This window comes from Bactrocera dorsalis, chromosome 1 (genome assembly GCF_023373825.1).
Source record: "Bactrocera dorsalis isolate Fly_Bdor chromosome 1, ASM2337382v1, whole genome shotgun sequence".
Lineage (NCBI taxonomy): Eukaryota > Metazoa > Arthropoda > Insecta > Diptera > Tephritidae > Bactrocera > Bactrocera dorsalis.
In genome coordinates this window covers 43941206-43961264 of record NC_064303.1, presented here as the reverse complement: position 1 = coordinate 43961264, position 20059 = coordinate 43941206, and positions in this window count along the sequence as shown.

Genomic DNA, 20059 nt, shown 5'->3' with positions numbered 1-20059 from the left:
AGCAAAACATAAACTCTGATTTCAATTTGACCAGACAAGATTTGAAAATTTACATTGGTGTAATATTATATATGTCTGTGTTTCGCTATCCAAATATTGAAAGTTATTGGTCGAAACACTCACTTGAATGTGTTAGAGTTGCGATGCCATCAAAACGATTTTATGAAATCAAGAAATACCTGCACTTCAATGACAGTTCGTATATGAAGAAAAAGGGTGAGGAAGGGTACGATCAGCTCTACAAAGTTCGTCCACTCATAGATACATTAAATGAACGCTTTAATTCTGTACCCAAATCACCAAGGCTATGTATTGACGAGTAAATGTGTCCCACAAAGATTATAACAAACTTACGTCAATATATGCCAGATAAACCTCTGTGTTATGTGACTCATATGGGTTTTCGTATAATTTTGAAGTCTACAGAGGTGCTGGTGATAATGATGTTGTAGCAGATGCACCTGACTTGGGAGCAACCGGAAACGTTGTCGTCCGCTTAACACAAACCGTGCCCAACTTTAAAAATCACATAGTATACTTTGATAACTTCTATACGTCATTGCCATTGCTTGTTTATTTACGAAGCAGAGGAATTTATGCACTTGGTACGGTTCGTGCCAATAGACTTCCAAATGGTAAGCTCTCAAAGGACATCGATGTATTATATTATAACTAAATTTGAATTTTTACTGCTATGCAATATATATGTTTACTTTATCTTTTATTTTATTTAATATTGTTTATGAAATAATATAACTAAACTTGAATTTGATACGTTTTACTTTAAATTATTGAAATAAACATTTTTCTTTTAAATAATTTGCAATAAATTAATCCGTATTTTTTTACATGCCAACAGGCAAGTATGCCTTAAGGCAGACCTCACTTTTTCCAACCTGGAAGGTGACCTATTGAATTTTTTTTAAATCTGACTTCAGATTCTTGTTCCTTGTATAAAAATTAGTGTATGGTAATTTTTTCAGCTCAAACAAAAATTGGCCGGTTAGAGGGTTAATAATTTTCAAACTTATTTTTTCATTTTAATAATTATACTTATTAGTCTTATTATAATTAATGAGGCACTTATGCCATAAGATACATTTTTGTAATACTTTAGCTCTTTGATTTTCTGAAAATGATTTAGTACAATATCCTCAAAGTTTATTTTTGACTCATAGCTTTGGTTTAACATTTTATCAGGATGTATCAGTTTATCAATAAATTTAGTTTTGTTGTTACTAAATTTTTCTTCATTAATTTTATTTTCATATTTCGCAAAATTCATTATATAATTATTTTGTAGCATAAAATTTCTGTCATCACAATTTTGAAGAAGCCTCAAATTATTTGCATTCTTGGTGATTAAAGTGTCATCACTTATTTCTTGTATTATTGTCGTATTGTTATACTTAAATTCACAAACGTTAAAAAAATACAATTCCTACTTTGTTTTAGTTTTTTCAATAACGTATTATCTTTATATTTATAATGTTTTTTATTTATTGTTACAGTTTTTTCATAATTAATTTTACACATACTTTAAAATAACTTTTTGGTATTTGAATAACGAGCACAAGTGTTTCATTTTTGAAAGCTTCTACTACTACTTTGGCTATTTTCAACTTATAAAAATCTAAGTATGTCTAAACTATCTATTTCCTTTTTTGTTAAAATCCCCGGATGTATTAAATTGTTTTTAGCGGCTGCTTTATTATTTTGAATTTCATGGATCTTCACTTCAATATGTCTTAATTTATTCATTTGATCATTGTAAAGAACCAATTTCGCTAGCTCTCTATCTTCCTTTTGTATCTGATTTAATTCTTTAAAAATTTTACTCCTGACATTTTTACTATACTCTTGTTTTCATTAAATTAATTGAATCGTTAAAATGCTTATTTATGATAGTCTGCTTATTGATATTTGTTATTGCATTATGCGAATTTCCCTCTATTACTTCTAAATGACTAATTATATCCTGTCGGTCCTCCTCGTCCATTACCCCGAACAACCATTTATACATTTTCCTACCTAATTTAATTAAATCTCTCTTCTTTCTTCCCTCTTCCTTGGGAGTAATCGATTTATTTTTTGCTTTAATTACTTTAATTTCATTAAAAAGAAGTGCTTTGTTACTTAGGTCTGCTCGTCTTATGTTTTCTTCCATTTCCTCCACCAAACTTGCTAGATCTTTCAAATGTATAATATGTAGTATTGTATTTACTTCGTCAAAGATCTCTACTTCGTCGAGTTGGATCATGGTGTATCCTGCTTCTACAACTATCGGTAACACTTGTAGGAATGCTGTAGCCAATTTCATGACGGTCATCAGAAACATTGTTATCCACATTATGGTCTGAAAATATGTTGACTCGTGAATTAACACTTTCAAATACATCGCCATTATGTACTATTGTGCTTAACCTATCATCTTCATTTTCCATACCTACTCTATCTAATTATCTGATCTTTTTATTTTTGCTACACGAATGTTTTGCAAGGGAGTGATTCGGAAATATGGTTCGTTCTTGTGTCTTACTCTTTTATAGTTTTTTATTGGCCTCGTCGATCTCAGTTCTTCGTAGTCCTCTCTATACCTATTTCTTTGTGTATTGTGAGTTGTTTCTTCTGATCTATTGTGTTTTTTAAAATGATAGGATCTATACTATTTCTTGTATTATTGGGTGTACATTTTATGGTTGAGTGATAGTTACCTATAACGATCTGTACCCTGTTGAGAGGCTTGGATCCTCAATTCCTGTTAGTTTTTCGAACAGGGTTGAATGCAGCCTCTCAATGTCTGCATTACCTGTATGAGAGTTTGGTTTTGTTAAGTGTACTTCGACTCCTTCTGTATTTAAGAACTGAATTAACTGTTCGGCCCTGAATTCGTTGTCCATGATAATCTTCTTTGGTTTCCCAAATTTCGTGAAATGTTCAATTATGATGGTCTTCTTTGCTCTCCAATTTCTGTCAGTTATATTGCATGCTGCTGTAAATTTTGTTAGTTTATCAATTACTGTGACAAATGACTGCTTTTTAAAATGAAAAAAGTCCACATGTATTATTTCATTTTTATCTGAAGATGTCTCTGTTAGTTTAAACTTCGGCTTTATCGGTTTCCTGTCATATTTAATTGTCTTGCATTTTTCGCAATTACCTGTACATGTTTCCATAATTTTGGATAGTCTAATTTATCCTTAAGTGTATTGTAAGCCTCGTTTATTCGCTATGCATTGACTCATTACTATGGTAAAGTGAAATTTGTTTATACAGGTCTTCTTCTTGTACTCGTATAATGTCTGTTGCTCTTTTTGTACATTTTATGAATTGTAGCTTGCTATTGCAAGACAACATGCTTATAAGTAATAGTTAAATTTTTTAATAATCGGCCTCCTCCACTTCGGAAAAAATACCCACTTTGCCCCTGTCAATGTCTTCGGAAAATATTTTCAATATGTTCTCCGGGTTAATAGAGTTGATCTCGATGGCTTTCCTTTGGGGAAAAAATCTGCTACTACATTATTATTTCTGATATTCAATTTCATAATTGAACTCTTGCAGTTTCAATAGCCACCTCTGGTGACGTTGTGAAAACTCCCTTCTTTTATATTTATTATTTAAAAACACTATCGGGCAATGATCAGTTATAATTTTAAATTTTGTGCCATATCGGTACGGCCTGAAATAGGTTATTGAATATATAATGGCTAAAAATCCTTTCTCTGTTGTAGCATATTTCTGTTCATGGTTATTTAATGTTCTGAAAATGTAGCTTACTGGCTGATATTGTTGAAAAAGCACTGCGCCTATTGAGTAATCACTTGCATCAGTTGTAATATTAAAATCCTTATCATATTCAGGGAATTTTAAAATTGTATGTGATGAAATTAGTGTTTTCAAATTTTCAAAATTAGCTATGTACTGCGGATCTCTTCGATCTATTTTATAACTTTTTGACGTGAAACGTCTTAAAGTGGACCGAAACGAAAAGGTCTACATCATCGTACCTTAATAATTAAAAAACTATTAGTCTTAGAAACAAAAATGTGGTGTGAATATGTATTTCGCTTATATAGTCAGCTTGCTGTTATGACATTGAGTTCGTGTCGGGTCGAGCGGGGCAGCGGGGAAGGCATACTGCGTTAACTGTGCGAAACCGGCGCTCTCGCTTGCTTCTATTCAGTGTAACTCGTGACTCCGACTTTATAGCGCGGTGATTCTTTCGTGTGCTTGTCAAGTTTATTTAAACCGATTGATTTATACAAAAATCTATGAAATGGGCCGCACATAGGTACCCCAATGTCCGGCGCCGAACGAGCGAGACGGTTTCGGGAACGTCGCAAAACTGCTGCCGCCGACGTCGCGAGTACCTCTTGCACTGGAATACCTATACTTATGGACGTAACGAATGAACAGACGATCGATATGTCTATTGGAACTGCCACGGAACTGAGAGATGTTAATATCAGTAGAAGTGAAGCAATGCAAAATCATTAGCGTTCAGCGGACAAACGCTTCAAAACGATATTTGAAGCCAATCCCTTCGTTTTATCTTGCAGCGTTTGTGATCGACTTTGGTTCGAAAGAGACTTAAAGAAAGTGAAACATCGCAACATTTCTTTCCTTCAAACAAAATTACCCGATGAAAATGTGACGGAATTTCGCTTATGCAGTACCTGTAGCAAATCGATAGATGCCAATAAAATTCCAACGCTGTCGCGCTCAAACGGTTTTCGTTATCCTCCAAAGCCGAGCGGACTACCGCGGCTTGACCCTATCAGCATTCGATGGATTTCACCGCGGTTACCATTTATGCAAATTTGATTACACTACGAAGGTAACTATGATATAGTCATTCAGGTAATCAGTGTACCTGTCGGTGTAAACATAATGGTGCAGCAATTACCGAGGCGGATAGACGACGATTTTGCTTTTAATGTCAACATAAAAAAGAAACTTATTCATAAATCGAATTACTTGAGTGGTTTCGTACGTAGATCAGTTATCAAGGTCTGGCTGCGTTATTTGGTAAACCAACCGCTGAACAAACACTACGACATAAAGATCGACTGGAGTGTGTTTGACAAAGATATGGATTACTATCGGGCTCAAATTTCAGATTGAGTCTGTCGACCCCAACTTTGCCCCAGAATCTGAAATCCTGCTGGCTCGACAACATACTTTGCTATGAAATGAGGAACAATGTTTGGATATTGCTCCGGGACAGAACTCATCTCCGATAATAATAAGTAATTTATGTTTCTATTATGTAGCTGTTCTTTTTATTAAAATACTTAAGATAGCGTCAATCTGGTTTTCATTTGAATCTTTTACTTTAAAAGCGATTCGGCCGTGTGCCCCGGCACAGCCCCACCCGATTTTTTTTTAATATTTAATCATTGGGTATGCAATTTTTAGTAGACGCTAATGAACTTTCCATAATAACCAGTGGCTCCCAAGAAACTTTTTAATTGTTTTTCAGTTCTAGGTATTTTCAAATTTTGTATCGCTGCTATCTTATCCTGAGTCCCTTCCTTTGCTAAGGTATGCCCCAAAAATTTTGTTCTACTCTTTGGAAAACCACATTTATCGACTTCAATTTTTAAATTTTGTTCTTTTAAGGGGTTATATACCTTTTTTAATTTCAAAAAATCGAAATTTTTTTATTGCTTTATCTTAAAGAACAACTCCTTTTCATAGAGATTCGAGTAGTAGAAAATAAGTTACAGCACTTCTAACCGCGCGCCTCTTCGCGGCCCCAAACCCGAGCGGTCTCGCTTTAAACGCGAATATCTCGAAATGGTGTTTTTATACTCTCGCAACAAAGTTGCGAAGGAGAGTATTATAGTTTTGTTCATATAACGGTTGTTTGTAAGTCCTAAAACTAAAATAGTCAGATATAGGTCACTTTGGTATATGATCAGGGTGAGTAGAGTTGAAATCCGGATGTCTGTCTGTCCGTCCGTCCGTCTGTCCGTCCGTGCAAGCTGTAACTTGAGTAAAAATTGAGATATCATGAGGAAACTTGGTACACGTATTTCTTGGCTCCATAAGAAGGTTAAGTTCGAAGACAGGCAAAATCGGCCCACAGCCACGCCCACAAAATGGCAAAAACCGAAAACCTATAAAGTGTCATAACTAAGCCATAAATAAAGATATTAAAGTGAAATTTGGCACAAAGGATCGCATTAGGGAGGGGATATTTGGACGTCCCCCCTACTAAGTTTTTTGTACATATCTCGGAAACTACTATAGCTATGTCAACCAAGCTCTACACAGTCGTTTCCTTAGACAGTTCAAAAATCGAAGAAATCGGATAATAACCACGCCCACCTCCCATACAAAGGTTATGTTGAAAATCACTAAAAGTGCGTTAACCGACTAACAAAAAACGTCAGAAACACTAAATTTTACGGAAGAAATGGCAGAAAGATGCTGCGCCCAGGCTTATTCTTAAAAATTGAAAATGAGCGTGGCGTCGCCCACTTATGGACCAAAAACCATATCTCAGGAACTACTAATCTTATTAATCTAATTAATTTTACAGCAAAATAAAAAAATATGTAAATGACGGATAATGAAATCTCGATTATCACTTTATCATGCGAGAGTATAAAATGTTCGGTGACACCCGAACTTCGCCCTTCCTTACTTGTTTGACAAATGACTTTGCGGCGACATGGATTGGCGGAAAACTACTGAGCCGATTTTCTTCAATTTTTTTTTAAATGTTGGTAATGAAATTTTTCTGTGCTTGAACGATCGACTTTTTACGCACAAGCTTTTTTTTCGCCGAAATGATTTTTTTAGTGAAATTTCTAGTGACCAAAAAGTTCATTTTTTGCATAAAACGTTCCCATGTGCACAAAAAAAAACAAAAATCATAAAACGATCGTTCAAACACAAGGAATTACACTAAACTAATAAAATTTGTTTACTTTTATGGTTTCAGTTAACTTGTTCGACCTGGGGAATTGTCACCGCAAGGCTCTGCCAAAAAAAGGCCTCTAAGGGAAACAGCCACCCCGTAAATACTACTTGATATTTTTCCACGAAATTTCGCACAAACATTGTTAATAAAATGTACTATCAAAATATAAAATAAATTAGTCGTCCAAATAAACGACACATATCTTATTTAAGTATTCTCTTAATATGTCATAAATTAGTAGTTGAAAGGTAGCCGGAGCATTTTTTAGTCCGAACGGCATTCTTATTTATCCGTATAATCCCACCGGAGATACAAAAGCTGTCTTTTCAATATCCTATTTTTCCATTAAAATTTTATGGTAACCTTTGTTTAGATCAAGAGTGCTAAAGTACTGTGCCTTGCCCAACTTGTCTAAGATTCCATCAGTTATTTGATTTAGTCTACGGTAATCGATTTCTAACCAAATTTTTTTATTTCCCATGCTATCACATTTTTTTGGTACTATGATAATAGGTGAACTATATTTACTCCTACTTTCCCGCATTATACCTTGTTTTTCTAGCTCCCTAATTTGCCTTATGGCTTCTTCCTCATGTGTCGGAGGTAACCTATATATTTTTGAATTGATTTGCTGGTTAGTGGTGGTTCTTATTTCGAGGACCACCATTTTTGTGTTTGTCAAGGCATCTCCTTCTTCATACATTAATTTTTCATACTTGTTTAGCAATTTTTCAACCTCTTTTCGTTCATATGATTTTAAATGATCCAATTGAATGTTTTGCATTTTACTTTCTTCCAATGCATATAACTACTTGCTCTTGGATAGCTTTTGAATAAAACAGAATTTTAACACCATTTCTAAGCTCAATTTCTTCGTTTTCAATATCGATTATCTTGAAATTATTAAATATAAAATCGTTTCCTAGTAGAAGATCGTACGGTTTTTCAAAGTCTAATTTTAAACAATCTCATCCTAGCATTGTGAGGGTATTTAAATTCTAGCGGGCATGATGTCTTAACGTTAGACGCTCTTATTTCACCAATCCGTGTACTAATTATTGTTTTATTTTTTTCTAGAACCGGTAACTTATAATGCTCGAAGCTTGATTTTTTCATAATACTAATGGTAGAGCCTGGGTCTACCAATGCACACCATTTTTTATTAAACAGAGTAAGTGAAATTAATATTTTATTTTGATTTTCCGAAGCTAATTGGTAATAAATTCCTTGTTGTTATTCGTTGTTACTCTGTCCTCTGCATCTGCCCACAGCACCAACATCCATGGGATTTTGGCCATTTTAACGTCTTGTTTGCCGAGTGCCGTTCTGTATATTTTGTCTTGCTGAATTACCGTAACCGTTATTATTATTATTAATATTATTATTACGATATTGATTTTTATATTGGCCTGAATTTCCTGTCCGACAATTAGTTTTGTTTGCATATACTTGCTCTTGGATAGCTTTTGAATAAAACAGAATTTTAACACCATTTCTAAGCTCAATTTCTTCGTTTTCAATATCGATTATCTTGAAATTATTAAACATAAAATCGTTTCCTAGTAGAAGATCGTACGGTTTTTCAAAGTCTAATTTTAAACAATCTCATCCTAGCATTGTGAGGGTATTTAAATTCTAGCGGGCATGATGTCTTAACGTTAGACGCTCTTATTTCACCAATCCGTGTACTAATTATTGTTTTATTTTTTTCTAGAACCGGTAACTTATAATGCTCGAAGCTTGATTTTTTCATAATACTAATGGTAGAGCCTGGGTCTACCAATGCACACCATTTTTTATTAAACAGAGTAAGTGAAATTAATATTTTATTTTGATTTTCCGAAGCTAATTGGTAATAAATTCCTTGTTGTTATTCGTTGTTACTCTGTCCTCTGCATCTGCCCACAGCACCAACATCCATGGGATTTTGGCCATTTTAACGTCTTGTTTGCCGAGTGCCGTTCTGTATATTTTGTCTTGCTGAATTACCGTAACCGTTATTATTATTATTAATATTATTATTACGATATTGATTTTTATATTGGCCTGAATTTTCTGTCCGACAATTAGTTTGTCTCTGTGGATTATTTGGGTGATAATTATTTTGTCTCCTAAAGTTGATTATTCTTTGATTATTTTGAATTTGGTTATTATTAAAATTTCTTGCCATCTGAGCAAATTGGTTTGAATTTCTGTTTCTTGCTAAAAATATAGGGTATACACTTCCATCGTCCAGCCCTATGAAATTAGTTTCGATCTTTTTCTATTTTCTGCCTAATACTAGTTTCCTGCTGCGCAGCATTTTGTTGAAGCAATTGTGTTATTGTTGATAAACAACGTTAACGTTTAACATTTGATTTTGAGCCATCATTTTTTGTATCTTTTTCTTTTTATATAATAATACCCAACGGTTACCCTCCTCCCGCCCAACCGACGCGAGGGGCACAATCCGCGAACGAGCGGAATTAGCCGAGTCATAAAAGGCAAGAGAGTTTTAAGCGTTGCGATCTTAAGCTGCTCAGCTACAGAAACAAAAATTTCAACAGCCAAAATTAAGAATTAAATTAAAGTTTACAATTTTACTTGTTAAGAGTAGCTAAAATAATTTTTTTAATTGTAAAAAGTGAGTCTGTTAAATCAAATGTGCTGGAATGAAAATTGAAATCATGACATATACGGCGGAATGGTTCGTTTAACTCAAAATTTGTTCTAGAAAATTTTAAAAGTAAGGGTCTAAACTGCCTGGTAGAGCGAGCGGGGACGTTAAAATTAATATCAGATAAGAGAGATGGGCTACAGACCGACCCATTCACGAGTTTTACAAGAAATATTATACCAAGCATCTCCCTACGACTAGCGAGTGTCGGGAGATTTATAAGTTTTAAACGGTTAGTGTAAGGGGGAAGATTTAAACTGGAATCCCAATTCAAATGATTTAAGGCAAAAAGTAAGAATTGTTTTTGAACGGACTCTAACTTATCCGAATGGACTTGGTAACTAGGGTTCCATACCACAGAAGCATACTCTAATATAGGCCTCACCAGAGATGTAAAAAGAATTTTTGTGGCAAGCGGATCTCTAAATTCTTTAGACCAACGTTTAACAAAACTAAGAGCGCCTTTAGCTTTAAAACCCGTGGAAGATATGTGAAGATTAAAATTGAGTTTGGGGTCCATAGTTACTCCCAAATCAACAAAACTGCATACATGCTCCAACCTAAAGTTTTGTATTGTGTATGAAGTTGGGTCTACAGATCTACGTGAAAAGCACATTGTTTTACATTTTTTAAGGTTCAATGGCATGTCATTTCTATCACACCAAGAAACTAGGTTGTTTAAGTCTGTTTGCAACTGGCATCTTTCGTTGTTTGAAGTATACGTTTTAAAAAGTTTTACATCGTCAGCATATAATAAGACTTTTGAAAACTTAACAACAGATGATATGTCATTAATAAATAACAAGAACAAAATTGGGCCAAGATGGCTACCTTGTGGAACGCCTGAAGGAACATTGATTATGTCAGAAAAAGTATCGTTAAATAAGACTTGTTAAATTCTATTATTATATAAATTGAAATCTCCCAAAACAATCATGGAATCAGTATTATTAGCCATTGAGGAAACCTTATTTATTAATGAAGCATGCTGCAAATATACAGATATGTCCGAGTGAGGCGGTATGTAAGATAAAGTTAAGTAGATATGGCCACTATTAGCGCAAATACGAATGCACTTAAATTCTATGAAGTCTGCATGCGAAACATCGACTTCTTCAGATGGAATTGAAGAATGAACAGCAAACAAGACACCACCTCCTTTTCTGTCCAGCCGGTCATATCTAAAGATTTGGAATTCGCTGATGAATATTTCATTATCAAAAATGTGAGGCTTTAGCCAAGTTTCCGTGAAAGCAATGATTTTAAGGTTACAATGAATGCTGTTTAAATACAAATCAGCAAGTTTTGTGTTAAGACCTCTAACATTTTGATAATAAACAATCAGCGAATTATTGTTAATTAGTTTTTTGTAATACTGGGATTTTTTGGCAATTTGGTGATAACTACAGGGGGCTTATCACGTTTGTGCTCGAAGACCCCCGATGGCCAGAATGAGTTATCTAGTATCGATTGAAAACTGTCTGCGGATACGTTGATTTTAAACGACGAAATATCTCTGTTGTATTTGAAATTAAATTTACGGATGTCTGTATCTTCCGTTTTTAATTTCGACGAGATGTAATTTTTTATATCGTCGACTGTGGTATCCGCAGCAAGTCTAGAAACAAATATTGCCTTTTTCCGCGGTATTACCACTAAGTTTTTAGTAGCTGATTTGGACGTATTTGCAGGCGGATCTTGGGAAGTTTTCTGCTTACTGTGTTCAGTAACAGTTTTCACTGTGTCCTGAGCAGACGGAACTTTCTCACCTTGAGGACAAGGGGATGACAGATTAATAAGGTCAATAGTGGGTGGGGGCATTCTTTTAACGAAGATACAGTGGCATCTTCATCAGACGGACGTTTACGTTTTGATGAAGGTTTTTGATTCTCTTCCCGAACATTTAGGCATTTAAATGATTGAAAAAGCATTTCATAATGCCTAAATTTTTCAGTAAGGGTTTCAAGCTCTTGACCAATCTCCTTGAAACCATTGCGCGCTTGCTTAAAGACTTTAAACAATTCAATTTCAGTTGGTCTGCATTTTAAACAAGACCAGCGCAATCCCTTACTGTCAAGAATTGAATCCAATATCCTACCTGTCAGTCCAGCACATTTAAGATGGGCAAGCCAGCAAGAAACAAATCGTTCCGACTCGCCTTTTACAGAGCAGTTCGGAATGTTACAAGTCATAATGATTAAAAAAAGAAACAAAAAAAGAGAAAAAAATAAAAACAATATTAAATAGAAATATAAAAATGGTAAATAATAAATGAAACAACAAGCAATGACAAAAATATTTATTACAAATGAATGCAATAAAAATTGATGGTTATCAAAGATAACAACCAATGTAGCGAGCAGTTTGAGATGCACTGTAATACGCGAAAAGTAAGAAACTCGCGAACAGCTGTGGACAAAGATGGAGACGAATAAAAATAAGAAAGAAATTTAAGTAAGCAAAGTAAATTAACACTAACAATTGCACTACTTAAAATGTAGCACAACAACAAATTTAAAATGACTCGGCGGAATAAATTAAAATTAGCCAACACACAATTACTAAATATCAATTGATTCAACAGCACAGTATAACACTGATACTTATCGTAAAAGATCACTTAATCCAGACACTTTCAAATAAAGTTTTAAATAAAATTAAACAAATTCGCCAGAACACGAAACAAAGCACAGCTGAACACGAGAAGGGTTGCCAATACCAATGATGCGAGATTATATTTTATTTAATATACATTAGTTTTGAAAAATTAAAAAAAAAATAGTTTTTTTTTTAACAATCGGGTGGGACTGACTCGGCTGTGTCAACGTGAAACATCTATGTTAGCGAATCGCTTTTAAAGTAAAAGATTGAAATGAAAACAAGATTGACGCTGTTTTAAATATTTTAATAAAAAAGAACAGGTACATAATAGAAACATAAATTACTTATTATTATCGGAGATGAGTTCTGTCCCGGAGCAATATCCAAACATTGTTCCTCATTCCATAGCAAAGTATGTTGTCGAGCCAGCAGGATTTCAGATTCTGGGCCAAAGTTGGGGTCGACATACTCAATCTGAAATTCGAGCCCGATAGTAACCTATATCTTTGTCAAACACACTCCAGTCGATCTTTATGTCATAGTGTTTGTACAGCGGTTGGTTTACCAAATAACGCAGCCAGACCTTGATAACTGATCTACATACGTACGAAACCACTCAAGTAATTCGATTTATGAATAACTTTCTTTTTTATGTTGACATTAAAAGCAAAATCGTTATCTATCCGCCTCGGTAATTGCTGCACCATGTTGTTTATTTTGTTATTTTAAATATAAATACTGTTCAAATTACACTTATTTTTGTATAAATCAATCGGTTTAAATAAACTTGACAAACACACGAAAGAATCACCGCGCTATAAAGTCGGAGTCAGAGTCACGAGTCGGAGTTACACTGAATAGAAGCAAGCGAGAGCGCCGGTTTCGCACAGTTAACGCAGTATGCCTTCCCCGCCGCCCCGCTCGACCTCGACACGAACTCAATGTCATAACAGCGAGCTGACTAAATAAGCGAAATATTCACACCACATTTTTGTTTCTAAGACAGCGAGCTGACTATATAAGCGAAATATTCACACCACATTTTTGTTTCTAAGACTAATAGTTTTTTAATTAATAAGGTACGATGATATAGACCTTTTCGTTACGGTCCACTTTTTAAACCTGGTACCCGTATGTTTCGGCGCGATTTTAAGGACGTTTCACGTCAAAAAACCGATCTATATACTTTTTAAGTTGTACATACATTACAATATTAAATTTTAATCATTAAGTACAAATAGTTTTTTCTTGTAATCATTATTTAAAATATAAATATCCTCCTTGGGTACATCTTTCCACCTGTTTCTCTTCCAATAATTTTCATATCATATACATATTATCATTTCAATAAATATTTGTCACAACCCCACGTTTCAGCATTATTTTCTCATGTTTTTCGTAAACAAAAATTTCGTGCACTTTAAGGGGGTATTCTACTCTAGAATTTTGAAAAATTCGATTTTTATTTTTTCATATATTTAAAGTTTAGACCAGTGGTTCCCAAACTTATTTTGTCTACCACCCACTTTGAGAATAAATATTTTTTTAGCGCCCCCATTTTTTCACCTATTTAAAAACCACTATAACTTCAAATTAATTAGTGTGACCTATATATGTATGTATATTAACGGAGAATTCTAAACGAAACTTTTACTATAAGCAGCAACTTGAAAGCTGAGCGCAGTAGGTAACATACAACGGCGCCTAGGTCTCAAGTTAACTCTTACGGGCTCCACCTGCCAATAAGAATGATTATTGAAACACAACTTTATAGTATTAAAACAGAGAATCTTTTATTAAAAATAAAACTAAAATAATCGATCCATATATAAAAAACTAATGTGAGGGATGAATCTGATGCTGTTTAATAAGTTTGTTAATATCAGGTTCCAATTTACTCAAGAACAGTCGCAAGTCGCCACGTTCGGTAACAAGCAAACGACTTCTATTTTTAGTAAGCAGTGTTGTCACAGCACTAAATACACGTTCACATAAATATGACGATGGGAATGCTATCAAGAATCGTTGAAAGATTGACCACAATCCAGGGTACATTGCGAGATCGGTTTTTGTAGCCAAAATTCTTGGTAACCATTTTTGAACTTGATTTTTATTTCCTCGTTTGTTGTCAATTCTATAAGTTATTCTTCCAGCTGAAGTGACATTGCTGTGTTGACATTTGAAAACGGATCCAACACCCAGTCTGGTATTTCCAAGTTCAAAATGTCCTGGTATTGTTCGGTGAAGTCAATGTGGAGGTTTTCCAAATGTTGGCAGTAGGCAAACAATTCGTCGTTACTGCATGATACTGATAAATTCGGTAAATTGTGAAACTCACGTCTGCCCAGATTTTTTTTGTGTAGAAGCAGAAATAGGAGGATGGAGTCATGTGTAGAAGTTCACGCAAGTGAGGAAAGTTCTCTGATCGCCATTCACTTGGGAGTGGCCAGAAACGATTCTTTTACATATGACTCAAGCAGCTCACGACTTCCGATCTTTGACCAAGTATCCTCTGGGTAGCCTAAGAACATCCGTTTGAAGGCGAGCTAAAGTGAGAAGGCGAAACCTTCCCTCCGCAGGGTTGTGCGCTGGGTTTGGGACCCACCACGTAAAAACAGTACCAATGAAAACTAAACTAAACTTGCTGTTGTTAACTCAGCTATATGTAAGCTATATCATTCTTTGATGTTATGAGCTTGTCTTGAAATTCTGTATCTTTAGTTTCCAAGAACTCTATAACAGAGTCAAACAGGTTGTAGAATCGAGTCAGACAATTGCCTCTTGATAGCCAACAAACTTCAGTATGAAACAACAAACGGTTGAAATCCTCGTCATTAGTAACACAAAGCTAATGAAATAATCTATCATTCAAAGAGCTGTTGCGGATTTTATTAACTGCTTTGATGACATATTGCAGTAATTGAAATAGTTTTTCACTTAAGTTTCTAGCAACTAAATGTTGTCTATGAATAACGCAATGTACACCAATGACACCTGGAATTTTATTTTTTAAGTGCGCTATTAAACCTTTATGGCACCCTATCATAGCCGGAGCGCCATCCGTAGCAATTGAAATAATATTTTTCAAAGGAATCTCTTTCTCATCGTAAAACTTTTCCAATATATTGAAAATGGTTTCGCCTTTTGTATCGGTCTCTAAATTTCTAGCAAATAATAGTTCTTCACATATTTTCTCATCTTTAATAAACCTCACGTAAGACAACATCAATGCTTTATTAGTTGCTAAAGTGGACTCATCGAGCTGAATTGAGAATTGGCTTGTCCTCAGGTGATCGCACAATGATTCTTCAATGTTTTCAGCCATTTCATCAATTCGTCTTTGCACAGAATTATTACTCAAAGGTATTTTTCGGATAACATAGTTCAAAAGTTCAAAACGTGCGTTACATCAGCTACCTACCCGACGTCATTTCGCAAGTGATAAAGTGATAAAATAAATTTTTCAAAAGCTCAAAGCATGCGCTACATCAGCTCGAACCTACCTACCCTACACCTTTGCGCAAATGATTATATTATTGTTACGAATTTACTGCTTGCTAGTTTACTTTGTTAGGTTCGTATCTCTGGATTGACAAATAAAATCAACACTGTTTAATTTAATTCAACAACTCTTTATTTCACAACTCGTCTACACTATAGCAGTTTACTCTTAGCACTGATTGATTACGTTGGCGCTGCCACGGCTTATATAGCCACGCACTTCTCGCTGATGCCGACGTGTCCTTCTAGAATATCGCGTCTGGAAATTACCAGAACATAATGCTATACGGCGCCAGACTCAGCAATTGTTTAACTAGACAAGCAGACAGTGCGGCGCCAGATGTCTATTGTTTCGACAAGCAGACAGCCGTGGCGCCAGATGTCTACAACAAGATAAATGCTATTCCATATACCTACAGCTATTGTTCATAATCAGGGATGCATATAGTAATACAAATACAACTTAATACTACTTTTGTAACACTGCCCTCCACTAAAGCCTAATCGTCCCGATTAGGCACAAATCCTCTTGAACCAAATGGGGCGAGCCTCTCCAAATGTACTACTTTCATTTTACATCGTGCTTTTCCATTTCTTTGTATGCGGTATACCACGTCATTAAGTCGTTTCATCACCATATAGGGTCCTTCCCAGGCTGTCTGCAATTTCGGGGACAAGCCTTTCCTTCGAAGTGGATTGTACAACAGGACCAGATCACCTTCTTCAAAACCTTTTGAATTTACCGCTTGATCGAACCGGTCCTTCATCTTATTGCTCATCAGATGCGTATGCTGTCTTACCATTAGATGAAATTCATTCATTTCTTCCTTTAAGGCAGAACAATAATCTCCATCATTTCTTACAGCTGTAGGATTCGTTCCAAACTTAAGATCAGCAGGGAGTCGCAGATCAGATCCGAAAATAATCTTTGCTGGCGTGTAACCAGTTGTCTCGTGCTTCGCTGAACGATACGCCAGCAGGGACATCTGGATGCACTTGTCCCAATTCCGTTGGTCTTTATCAACGATTTTCCGCAGATGTTCTTCGAGCGTTCGGTCGAATCTGGAAGATTCGAAATTCCTGCCTTGATCTGAGCGTAATTCGACGGGCACTCCGAACCTTGTTATCCAATTTTCTACAAACCCATCGGCAACATCCATTGCGACTCGTTCAAATGGTGATCCCACGTTGTACTGTTGTAGCGTACCGCGACTTTTGGCTTTAGGACCTTTAGCTGCCATGCATTCTACGCAATTACTTATCCATTCTGCTATGGAATCTCGACAACCGATCCAGTAGAACCGTTGTTTAATCTTCTCTATAGTTTTTGTAATCCCAAGGTGCCCTCCACTAGGTCCATTGTGATATTCTTTCAATACTTTCGGGATCATGGACTTCGGTACTATGATCAGCAGACGAGACTGTTTGCCATCTTCGCTTTCCCAGGTACGATGAAGGTATCCATTAACGAGGTTTATGCTGTTCCATTGGGCCCAATATGCTTTTGCCGTTGGACTCTCGTTATTTATTTGTTCCTTTGGTGGTCGTACCCCATTTTCTTTGGCTATTATCAGCTTTGCAAGATCAGTGTCCTCCAGCTGATTGATTCTGATGCGGTGAGGAGTCCAATCATCTTCAGGTTCTATATTCAGTAATCGCACGTCGATTATACCTTCTTTTCCTTCTGATTTGGAGCAATGTTTACATTCCAGTGGACAAGGGCGAGGTGATAATGCATCCGCATTTTTGTGGTGAATCCCCTTTCGATGTTCCGTTTCGAAGTCGTAATTCTGTAATCTTTCGATCCATCGTGCAATTTGGCCTTCCGGATTCTTAAACTGTAATAACCATTTTAATGCTGCATGATCAGTCCTCAGCAAGAATCGTTGTCCATACAAATACTTGTGGAAATGTTTTACACATTCCACCACAGCTAGTAGTTCTTTTCGCGTCACACAGTAGTTTTTCTCTGGTTTCCCGAGCACTCTGCTGTAATACCCAATTACTCTTTCTTGTCCGTCGATGAGCTGAGACAGGACACCTCCAATTCCATAAGCGCTCGCATCTGTATCCAGGATGAATTTCTTTCCAGGTATTGGATAAGCTAACATCGGCGCCGTACAAAGTAGTTCTTTAAGCTGCTCAAACGCTTTTTATTGTTCCAACTGCCATACAAACGAGCGATTCTTCTTTGTTAAATCATGTAAACTTCTAGCCACGTTCGCAAATCCAGGTACAAAACGGCGGTAATACGTGCATAAGCCGAGGAAGCTGCGGAGTTCATGTATGCTGGTGGGTTGAGGCCAATCTTTAACTGCTTTTATTTTTCCCTCCTCGGTGTGAATCCCCTCAGTTGACACTTTATGTCCGAGATATGTGACCTGCTTCTTCCACAATGAACACTTTTTGGGATTCAAGCGTAATCCGGCTGATGCTATTCGCTGAAAGACTTCCTCTAGATTTTTTAGATGATCATCAAAACTTTTTCCCATGATGATAATTTCATCAAGATACACCAAACAGTCTTCCAGTTGAGTCCTTTTAACACATGTTCCATCAGTCGCTCGAACGTTGCAGGCGCATTACATAACCCAAATGGCATCACAGAGAATTCCCATAACCCGTCGCCCATACTGAAAGCGGTCTTTTCACGGTCACATTCATCAATCTCGACTTGCCAATATCCACTTTGTAGATCTAATGTAGAAAACCATTTCGCTCCAGACAAGGTGTCTAATGTATCGTCGATTCTTGGTAGAGGATAACTGTCTTTCTTTGTGACATCATTCAACTTCCTATAATCTACGCAGAAACGGGTGCTACCATCTTTCTTTTTAACTAAGACGATAGGTGAGCTCCATGGACTTATTGAAGGTTCGATTACACCGTTTTTGTGCATGTCTTCGATAATTTTGTTAGCATCCTCACGTTTCGCTAGTGGAACCCTACGCGGAGCTTGTCGGATTGGTTTAGCGTCTCCAGTATTTATGCGATGTTTGACAATGCCGGTTCTTCCTGTGTTTCCTTCGTTTGCAAATATGGATGCGTATATTTCTAATAGTTTTTCTGCTTTTAATTTTTCATTTCCCTGCAGTTCGTTCAGCAAATTATTTAGGAGTGTAGGACTTATCTGCTGTGGCTCAATAGTAGGTTTCTGTTGTGACCGTTCGCATCGTGCTATTGCACTTATATTCTGGCACTGTCCAATTACTGCTCCTTTCTTCAGACTTATAGGCGTGTTGAATTCATTCACTACTCTGACCGGAATGGTGGCGTCTTCTCTAGTTTTCACAAGCGTTCTTCCTACCAATATGGGTGTATCTATTTTTGTTGGTTCCACAATCCACAATTCTTCAGTCCCACCTCCTCCATTCACTTTAGCCCAAACAATCGCCTCAGATTTTGGTGGAATACTCTGATTATCATCAACAATCACCCTCTTACTTTCAACGTTGGTCACATATCCGGTGTTTATAGGCATCTCCATGTTCTGGCAAAACAGCATTTGCTTGTTTAAATCCAAAGTAACCCCGTGATCAATCATGAAATCTACTCCCATTATAATTTCATCCGTGATTTCTGCTACGATGAAGGTGTGATTAACTTCCAGGGTACCAATCATCACTTCGCAAAACACTTTTCCCGCGACAGCTGCTTCCTCCCCGGTGGCCGTTCGAAGCTTGCAACCGACTAATGGTTCAACCGTTCCTCTTACCACATCCGGTCGGATAATTGAATGTGTGGCACCAGTATCCAAAGTAAGCGTTGACAGTCGTCCATTTACGATGCCGTTGATAGTAAGATTGTTGTCATGGCGACCTATTTGTGATATCGAGATGGCGGGGCAAATAGTTGTGGGAACCAGCTCACGCCCCTTTGAACTGTTCCGTTTTAGTTTAACGACTTGTGAGATGTGGATGCACCGTCCTCGTTATCTGTTGGTTGTTTCCGTTTTGATGGGTTTACTTTTATATTGCAATTTCGGGCAAAGTGACCCGCTTTTCCACAGTTGAAACATCTTCCTGTTGTATTTACTCGCGGTGCAGCAATTGTCTTTAGAGTCTTCAATATTTCTTCCATCAGCGCCGGTTGTTCCATTTCAACCCTTTGTACTTTGTGTGCTGGTTTACATAGTAGGGAAGCTGTTTCCTGTGTGAGGGCGTGCGAAACCGTTTCAGCAAACGTTCTTTTTGGCAATGCATATGTGGCGCGTTTGGTGTCCACATCACGAATTCCATTTATGAAACTTTGAATTTTTACCCTCTCAATGTAATCCACAGGTGCATCTGCATTTGCCAAATGAGCCAGTCGTTCGATTTCAGTTGCGAACTCTTGCAATGACTCGTTCATCTTCTGACCCCTATTTT